Source organism: Oryza sativa, chromosome 3 (genome assembly GCF_034140825.1).
Source record: "Oryza sativa Japonica Group chromosome 3, ASM3414082v1".
NCBI classification, from domain to species: Eukaryota; Viridiplantae; Streptophyta; class Magnoliopsida; order Poales; family Poaceae; genus Oryza; species Oryza sativa.
Window position 1 is genome coordinate 29,675,362 of NC_089037.1, and position 10,659 is coordinate 29,686,020.

Consider the following 10,659-nt stretch of genomic DNA (forward strand, 5'->3'; position numbering starts at 1 on the left):
TAGGTGCGCGACCGAAGAAGTGTGTGGTTGCGTTTCCGTGCGGCGTAGGAGTACACACAACCCCTTCTGCGTGGATGACGTTTCGGAGTTTCAACTTAACGCTTCAAGAAAAACGCGCGTTATTTACTAGTGGCAAAGATGGACGGGACGGTTTTGGGTGGCTCCAGCATACTATGGTCTGGGAGATTCGGGGTATGGTAGGAGAAGTGGTACTACTATCCAAATCTAGTGTCAATTTGGATGCAATTTCCCTGGAGGGATTGATTCCATTTCAACCATAGGAGTCAAGTTTATTACGCATTGGAAACTTCCAGCTGAAAGCTACAGTAGCGAGTAAATCCTGCCGTTGTTAATAACAGAAAGTCCGTGAAAAAGGTGCCGGGAAAAGAGGCCCAGTCCGGGGCCATGTTCTCCGCAATGGGCCGTCCATTTCGAGAGGAGCTGCACCACGCCACGCACTTGGGACTTGGGAGAGTGTGTAATCAATGGGTTTCTACGTGGAGGCCGTGGAAAATCTGCCGCGACGGCGACCGCGGCGCACCACAGGCCACAGCCAAACACCTGCGCGAGCGCGACGGCGACGCGACGCGACGCCTCGGCCTCTGCGGCCACGCTTCGCCTCGCCATTCGATCAATTCGTGGTGTTCCATGTGCCGCCGTTTTAGTTGGGTCGCGCCGCGAGTCCACCGAGGCCGGCGCCCGGCAGCGGGCGGCGGCGTCGTGGGGTTGGCGCGGAAAATTGATGGGCGGTAAGAGCATCCGTAATAGTAAAGTAAGGTGTTCTAAACTAGATTAATAGTAAACCACCTCAATAGCATATCTACATGGGTATCTATAGCTCTCTTATGCATTGCCTCGTTTTTCTCTATAGACTATCTCTAATTTAGTAGACAGCTTTGCTCTATCTCTTCATTTAATATCTTCTAAATAGAAAAATATGCTGATATTGATCTCTTGTAGAGAGCTTATAGTGGGTGCCCTAAGCGAGGTGCCGCCGTGCCGGTGCGCCGCAGCAGACGCCGACGACGACGCGGTCCAAGTCCAACGAGGTGAACGGCGACGGCTGCCAGCCTATTAATTCGGGCGCGCGGATCGGGAGTACCATAGTGTACTTACTAGATTACTCGTACTCGTGTGCCACTGGGTTCTTGATTGTTCGTACGCGCGCGCTAATTGGTAGGGTGCGGGTTAAACGGTTTCTTGACCTATGATGGTTGGTCGCTGGGGCCGTGGGGCGTTCCACCAGTCAATTTGGCACGGAACAAAGTGACAACTTGTTTTTTTTTTTTGTGACAACTTGGATTGGATTTGGATTAGTAGGTTCAACTATATAAGAATGCGCGCGTGAAAAGAGTGTGACAAGTGCCGCCGGAGGCAGGGACAAAATGTAGCATCGCACGGTACGGGCCACTAATGCCATCATCTCAAATGGACATGCTAAGTACACGGGGATGCTTGGTTTTTTTTTTTTTGGAAAAAGTACGAATTAACCCCGAACTATCGGGGTCGTCCGAATTACCCCTAAACTTTTAATACCGGACAAATTACCCCCTCGACCCAATCCAGAGCGGTTTTGTCCAACGTGGCGCACATGTGGCAATCCAGTCAGCATTTTATTTAATAAAAAATGTGGGACCCACCTATCATACTTTTTTCCTCTATTTCTATTCTCTCGCTCTTTTCTCTCTCGCGCTACGCACATGGCAAGGACGAGCGATGGGCGTGGGCTGTCGGCGAGGACGGCGCGGGGACGGGCGGTCAGCGTGGGCAGTCAGCGAGGATGGCGCATACGTTGGCGCTCAGGACGTCGGCGCGGAGGCGGAGGCGGCGGAGGAGCGTGGCGGCGGTGAGGTGAGGTGAGGACGGCGGCGCGCAGGGGGCGGAGCAAGTTGTAGGTGGCGGAGGGGGCCCGAGGATGACGGCGGCCGGCGACAGAGGTAGAGGCCGACCGGGCGCGCGGGGACGCGCGGTGGGCGGCGGGCTCCTCCTCGGCGGTGGCGCACGGGGACGCGCGGTGGGACACCGCCGCCACCGCGGGCTCCTCCTCGTCATAAGCGCGCAGTGGCCGGCGGCGCGCGGGGAATGCGGTGGGCGGCGGGCTCCTCCTCCGAGCCGTCGCGCTGCACCCCGTCCCACCTCCCTACGCCTCGCTTCCCGTCCGTCTCACACTCTCCTCGTTTGCCAGCGATACGCCGCCGCTAGCGCAGTAAACCGGGCCCAAGGGCGGGAGGAAGAGCGTGCCACCAGCCGCCTCTCCTCCTCCGCCATCGCGCTCGTCTCACCTCGCCACCTCAGCCTCGCCTCGCATCACCTCGCTCCGCTGCCACGTTCCTCCCTCGCCGCCGCCTCTGCGTCACCCGCCGCGCACTCCGTGTCCCCCGCCGCCGCCGACCCACCCGTGAGAGAGAGGAAGAGTGAAACAGAGAGTGAGAGAGAGAGAGGAAAAGTGGAAGAGTATGACATGTGGGTTCGACATTTTTTTTATAAATAGAATGATGATTGGACTGCCACGCGACGCCACGTAGACCAAAACCACCGCGGATTGGGTCGAGAGGGGGTAATTCGTCTAGTTTGCATAGTTGGGGGTGAAGAATGTCCGGTTTTATGGTTCAGGGGGGTAATTCGGTCAACCGCGATAGTTCAGGGGGAGGGGTAATTCGTACTTTTTCCTATTTTCTTTAGATAATGTATTTTCATTAAACTGGCCTCTATATCACGAGAGATATACATAGCCAAAACGATATAAAAGCATTTGGACTCACACCTCAACAAAGAGAACACACAACCAAAAAGGAAAAACCTACAAGTTCGGCACATCCCTGCATTCCGACATCTTCTTTTGAAACAGTCAAAATCGATGAGTGGAAGTCGTCTAGTCACCACCACCCCTAATGCTTTGTCACTGCGAAACTCCATTGGTGCCATCTTCATACACTTAAGTGAACTAATGCCACGCGTCGCCGGTTAGCCCACCTTTATCTGTCGTCATCCAGTCAGAACTAACCGACCAGACACAAGATGAAAGGTTATGGTTCCGTTTCGTCGTATTCCTAAGCCTCTGCCAACGATAGGGCTGCCGCCGGCGTCGGAATCCTCCTCCGCTACTTGGACTCCTAGCCCGCTACCATCTCTGCTTGAATCCTCTGCCACTAACGCCGAGGATATCATCTTTCGCCTAGACTCCCAGACCTTTGCCGCCCCTAGAGCCACTGTCACCAACGAGATCCACCCACCTGATCCACCTTGCATCGACACTTAGGTCACCGCTGCCCCTAGGGCGGCAACCACCGCAACCGAGGAGGTCTCTGCTCAGATTCGCATGCCACCGCCATTCTTAGGATCACTGATGCCTCGAAACCACCTTCGTAGGATCCGCCTTCTCCTTGCCGAGGATTGGTCGTCGACACTTAAGAGTTAAGACGTTATCGTCCTCTGCGACACCCGCTGTCCCCCAAAGAGACGCTGCTGCCAACGTCTCGCCATTCCACCGCCTCCCCGCTGCCATGCGCAGGCCCGCCCACCGCCGCCCACGACCCGTCATCTCCCGCTCCGCCCGCGCGGGCTGCTTGGTTATGTTTGGGTAGAGAATAACACGTACGCGTGGAATTGATCATGTGAAATACCTGTTGTTGTATATACGTAGTATAGTAGTAGTAGTTTTCTAACCGTTTGTGCTGGTCTATAAAGAAAACACTTGTGCTGGTAGTAGTTTGATCCGTTCATGAAATTAATATATACTTAGGCTATTTAAGACTTTTACAGCTGCAGTACAGTGGTGCTAACGTGTACAGTCAGAGAAGTTGTTGACGTATCGCCCCCTTCTTTGACCCCTCGGGCCCGTGCGCGTGCGCCTCCATTCGTCAACCGTAAATGCTGCAATCCTTGCACCCAATCAAGTTCACATAATCTGATGAAATTTCACAAAAGCGTTATTCACAAACCGGTCAGTATTAGCTGATTCTCGTACTACGTTAATCTAAAGTCGTCTGTTTTTATTAGTTTTTGATAGAATTTCAGTATACATTAATAAGAAGCGGTTTTTTACTTCGAAATCAAAAAAGACAAACCCTGCAACCAATTGTTCGCTTTCTCACACTTCACGTTGCTACTTGGCCCACCCGTCTCACGATCGACTCCGCGATGCAACGTTGCGACGCGACGCGCTCGCTGCCACGGTGCGGGTGGTGCATCCTCCCGTCATCGGTGGACGGACCGACGACGGTGTGGTGTACTGGTGTGGTTAGTGGAGTACGTACTACGTCCGTAGCCACTGTGACTGGGCACAATCTCTCGGGTATTGGGGCAGCGGGCTAGACGACGGCGACGCTACCGGCCAAATGGACCCCTCAATTCCCCCAATTCGTCTTGTCGTGGTACTACCTCTGTCCCAAAATAAGTGCAGCCATGAGTTTCAGCGCCTAACTTTGATCGTCCGTCTTATTTGAATTTTTTTTATAATTAACAATTTAGTTGTTATAAGATGATAAAACATGAATACTACTTTACTCGTGACTTATGTATTTAATTTTTTTCAAAAAAAATTAAATAAGACGAGTGGTTAAAGTTGAGCGCGGAAAATCATGGCTGCAACTTATTTTGTTACAGAGGGAGTACATTTGTGCTAGCACGTACTACGATCGAGTGCACGGTACAGGTACAGTGCAGGACCATGGTGGACAGATAGGACACCACGCGTGTTAATCCTTTGCAATTTATTTGGATTTCATCATTTCATTATCATAATAAATTATTAGTCAAACACAAAAACTTCGCAACTTGGAGAATGAACTGACAACCTGACGTCAAAAACCATATTTCATGCGGCTTAATTTATTGGAATAATTAACTATTTACCACTCTTACGAGTGGGTAAATTATTTGCCACTTGACCCATATGTCATAAACACATGAGGATCCGCATGTCATAGATAGCGAGTGGCAAATAATTAATTATCACATCTTAAAAGTGGCAAGAAATTGAATGTCCCTAATTTATCTCACAGAACAGTAAGGCAGCGTTCGAGAGGGTGAGAGAGTATGTTTGTTTGTTTCGTTTTCCGCGCGCACATTTCCAAAACTACTAAACGGTGCGTTTTTTGCAAAAATTTTCTATAGGAAAGTTGCTTAAAAAAATCATATTAATCCATTTTTGAAATTTAAAATAGTTAATACTCAATTAATCATGAGCTAATAGCTTACCTCGTTTTACGTATCTTCCCAATCTCCTCGAGCCCCTTATCCTCAAACACACCCTAAGAACACCCTGAGACTCCTCCCTCTCAAGAAGCTCTTTGGCAATCCTGCGGCCTCTTTCCACCAACCAATCAACCACCGGGAGGCCCTTAATTCTTACCATCGGATCCATGATCATACAGTCAAGTCTAATAGCACAACGAAGAATGCAGTGTGCTAGCTCTATCAGCCCCTGCCAATGACAGGCTCCAGACATGACCACCCTCCTGAGCTTTATCATGCCGATACGGTGGCATATCCGCTCTGATCACCTGTCTGATGACGAAATCAGAGATGTCAAACTGCACGCAACAATTCAGCGCACTTGTGAGACTCATCGCATAATGTTTCCGTCAGTAATTCATCCAATGTTTGGAACGCATGAATTTGTGGAAGAAGGAAAAAATAATTGGAATGAAAAAAAGCAAACACAAAAGTCAAAACCAGAGTGTTTGCAATCAGGTTGGTGGTGTTTTATGAGCAGCTGCAACAACAACATCATCACCAACAATAGTTAGAAAATGATAATAATAATAATGCACTAATATGTTGTCTTCAGAACAGATGTTATCCTAACGAATCTACCTTCATTAATCTACTAGATTTTATATAACAGATTGTTTTAATCTATTTTTAAAATTTTTCTCTTATAATCATAGATTTCAAGATGAGAAACTGGGATACATCAAATCACTCTAACCCTACGGTTTTCTATTTCAAACTGTGTTCGGATAGGGGAAGTTGGGAACTAAACTCTCCGCACGGAAAACGGAGTGGTCCATTAGCGTGTGATTAATTAAGTATTTGCTAATTTTCTTCATAAAATGGATTGATATGATTTTTTTAAGGAACTTTCGTATAGAAACTTTTTGCAAAAAACGCACCGTTTAGCAGTTTGAAAAGCGTGCACGCGGAAAACGAGGGAGGGAGGTTGGGAACATGGGATTGCAAACACAGCCGAGCATGTACACCTGCAGCTTAAGAATAGGGTCATCGCAATTGCCAATAATTTTTATAAGGTGCCAACATATTTCAAAATTTAAAGAGTGAATTTCATAAAACCCCAGCTATTATTATAATGCAAGTTGCACAAAACCACATGGATTTTGGCACGTTGCACATATCCTCACGTATTATATCCTAAAGTTTCACAAAACCACCCTGTTAACCAAATTGACATACTCCTATATCGAAATTTTGAAAAACATTTACTTACATGGATCTAATGTTTATATGATGGATAAATAACTTATAATATGTTATTGTAGAACTAAAAAATATGGTAAATCAATATCAAAATGATCAATAGTGTGGTTTTGTGAAACTTTATGGCCAGAATACTTGGGGTTATGTGCCACGTACCGAAATCTCTGGGGTTTTGTGTAACTTAGATCATAATACCTGGGGTTAGGTGAAATTGACTCAAACTTAAAACAATCCGATAGTATATATAGGCTATGTGACATAAATGGGATGATACCATTGAATATGCATATGAAATTACTTCCATATTGTCATGACTTTGTAATTACAAAACAACAGTTAAAGTAAGCTCAAAGGTCAAATTGTAATTGTGGCTTAAAAATATTAAAAGAAGGAATGGTTCTAGAACATTATGCCAATAAAGAATTCAACAGGCTTCGAAATATAAACAAATTTGTATTGTATCACCAAATAATAAGGTAATAAAGCATGGTAGTCTCCAATTTCCAATAGATAGAAACTTTGTTACCCTTTTGTATTTTTCAACTATAAGATCAAAATCAACCAACTCGTATGGTATTCCAATTTTAAGCAATGTAGTTGTAGCTTTAGATGAATGAAAATAACAAACATACAGGAAATGGAAAAAAATAAAAAGATTGGTTTCAGATGAATGAAAGAAAAGTAGGTAATTGAAAATAACAAGGATGATGCTGTGCCACCACAAAAATGTCTACATATAATGCATGCTTAAGAAACTGTCAACATATTATGAAGTTGTTAAAGCCACTCACGTGCAGTTCCAATTCCTCTAGAACTGGAGCTACCTCCAAGAGGTAGGCCAAACGAAGAATCCCATCAACTGACCTGCCGTTCCCATAAAGAGGCAAATACAAGTTCAGATGCCTCAAATTGATGAATCTGACTGAGGTTTTGGCGAACCTTTTCAACTGAAACACAACCATGATAGTCTAATCGATTATGGATGAGATGACGAACAGATGTCTAACTGATTAATGAATTTAATTGCTTTCAGAAAGAGACAAATTAAACCTCATCATAGATGTAGAGTGTCTGAGGTAATGGAGAGTTTCTGCACACCAGGAAGAACAGCAGGAAGCTCGGTGCATATGTAATCCAGATTATCACCATAGCGCACGCTCTTATGTAGCAGTTTAAACTTCATCACCTTTGGAGATTCACTTAGTGCCAACGGAATTGGCCGATTGATCAAGTCAAACGATGTGAGATTTGGAGCTTCCAGCTCAATCTTTTCCAGGTTGCAGTAGTGCAAACAAAGATAACGCAGCCGCAGCAGCGGCTTGCACAAGGTTAGCTCGGTGTAGGAACAGCAGATGATGCTCAGCCACTCAAGAGCAGTGCATTCCGGCAGCATGACTGCATGAGGCATTGGGAGTCACTCAAAAACAAAACTTTGTGCAGGGTGAGCTTCTTGAGGTTTGCAAAGCCAGCAAAACCAGTGGTTGTTGTGTTCAGGCAGACGTAGGCCAGGTTAAGAGATCTGACATGAGAAGGGGAGCTGTCCGGGCCACTGAAAACATGCAGTGGGAAGATGTACTTGTCATCAGGCAAGCCCTTGAAAATGTTCTTCGCTCCAGGAGTGAAATCGAAAGCGATGTGCCTTGCTCTCGACGCGGCGCAGAAGCGAACCCATCCATCGACATCAACATCGACATGGCAGGTGTGCTTCCTGCGCAGCCCGAACTTGACAACAAACTTCCTCAGGGTAGGAGGTGAACATAGATGCCGCAGAAGACTGTTCACTCTCCTGGCAAACTTGGTCCTTGTACGTTTCATGCTTGTATTCTTGGGCTGGAACATGGTGCCTCTTTTCAAGACCAATTTCGGACAGCAGCATCTCCACAGCTGCTGCCACCTGCGAGAAAGAAAGGCCATCCGCGAGGACTCTCTGAATGCAACCGTGACAATATGCTGCGTAGAACATCCTGCACATTCATATGTAGGCAGGTAACATGAATAAAGATTTATTACCGAGTAAATTGGTTTGTTGATTAATTAGTCATAAGTGATAAGTGATGAGTTCAGTGGAATCGTTTAGCAGCTGTTTAAGTATGAAAGGCACATTGAACTGGTTGCTTACATCGGACAGATGGTGTAGTTGCAGGGCTTCTGAATTGACCATGGGAATAGATTTTTATCTGCTATACAGATGCCAGGTTATGAGAATGAAAGAAACAGATTCATGCACATCTTATAACCATATTCATCTAGAAGATTATAAAAAAAGCATTAGATATAACCCCCAAATAAACATTGGCTAATGCCTTGTTCGGATTCATGGTGATCATCATCTGTAAACCTCAAAAAAAAAAAAAAAACGGACAAGTCCCTAGCATAGCATATCAGTATATCACTGAACAGTCCCAATATTAATATGCAAATAAAACACACTTGCATACAGATCAACCCAAATTACTACTTCAACGCTTGTAATAATGGCCTAAGATGAAGAAGTAGAACTGAATCAGAGATTCAGAGGGCGGCACCGTAAAAGGAAAGAAGGCAGAGCGGCGGCGAGCAGGACCCCGCCAAGGTGGTAGGTCTGGTGCCCCCAGCGAGCTGATGGCGCAAGGCCGGCTCGCCGGCGACGGCGAAGAGGAGGACGACGAAGACGACGTCGTGGACAGCACCGGCTCACGGCGGACGGCGCGGACGCCGGGAGCCCTCGCGCCGCTCGAAGTTTCGGTCGCATCCGTTTCTTCCTCTCCGATTAATGTATACCGGGGATTGGATCTTTTGGGCTGACGGCTAAGTGGGCCAGGCCCACGCGGCCATCTCTGGGCTGGCGAGGCCCAGTAACTATTGGCGAAAGGATAACAGAGAGGCTGGGCCTGCATCCAGTGTCAAGCCTCCACGCGCCTCGAGGAGCCGAGCCAGTGGCCTCTGGGCCCACCATAGCCGAATCGGATGCCGCGATTGATAGGGCAACGTCCCAATCACTTGTGCCACGTGTAAACCTGGGAAAACGCCTCTGGAAAATGGAAAGAGATGGGGAGTTCGCGACCACAGGATTGGATCGCCTCTGCCCTCTGGAAGTGGAACCTGGATGATGACTTTTGATTTTACTGCTTCATACTAATAAAGAAAGTTATTTAGGATAATATTTAAATCAAATCTTTAGAATATAAATTATGAATAACTCTCAAGTTGTTGAGTTTAGAAATATAAAAATTATATGTATAGATTTATCTTGAAAAATACTTTCATAAAAGCATACATATATCACTTTTCAATAAATATTTTTTTATAGAAATAAGAAGTTAAAAGTTGTATTTTGAAGATTGTGTCGTTGTCCTAAACAATTTTCTTTACTTTATAAGTATGGAGGGAGTACTAGTTTTGACGTTGTTTACATGTGCGTCAATGCTCGGAGGAAAAGTTTGATTAGGCAACAAAAACCAGCGGCTAATTTTTGGAGATTAACCATTTTGCCTTCGTGATGATGGGAGGTTGGGATACTTGCTCAATGCCTTTCTATGCGTGGTTTTGATTATGAATGCTGTCGTTATCTTGGAACTTTGACAGCAACGGTACATATAAACTTGCTGAATACTAATATGTCACTACATTTAGGATGTATTTGAGGAGAAGGGGATTGAGTTGATTGGGAAGATACGCAAAACGAGGTGAGCTATTAGCTTATGATTAATTGAGTATTAACTATTTTAAATTTTAAAAATGGATTAATACGATTTTTTAAAGCAACTTTCCTACAGAAAATTTTTACAAAAAACGCACCATTTAGTAGTTTGGGAAACGTTCGCGCGGAAAACGAAACAAACAAACTCACTCTCTCACCCTCTCGAACGCTGCCTTAGTTTTTTTAAAAAAAAAATACATTTTCTAACACTGTACAGGTAGAGGCGAGCTTCAAGATTATGGCAACTTGGATGATTGCTGCAACAGATGTCTGGCTTCAGCTAGGCTAGCTAGCTAGTCGGGAATAACTTTGTAAAAAGGAATTTGCTTGGGGACTTGTCCCATCACCTTATTTCTCATTTTGATTTACTTTTATCTTACCTTTTTATTACTATTAAATTTATGGCTGTGTGTCTTATGACAGAAGCCGGAGATGTAATCCATTTTTATTATTAAAAAAAGGAATTTGCTCGGATTAACAATTATTCCCTGCAACATATAACAGCAGAGACTATAGACACTCAAGCTGATCATATCATCTTT

At 45.6% G+C, this 10,659-nt stretch overlaps 1 pseudogene; it reads right to left on the reverse strand.

Moving 5' to 3' along the window:
* Positions 1-3,709: 3,709 nt before the first annotated feature.
* LOC4333894 (F-box/FBD/LRR-repeat protein At1g13570-like) lies at positions 3,710-9,167 on the reverse strand (annotated as a pseudogene).
* Between the last annotated feature and the right edge of the window lie 1,492 nt (positions 9,168-10,659).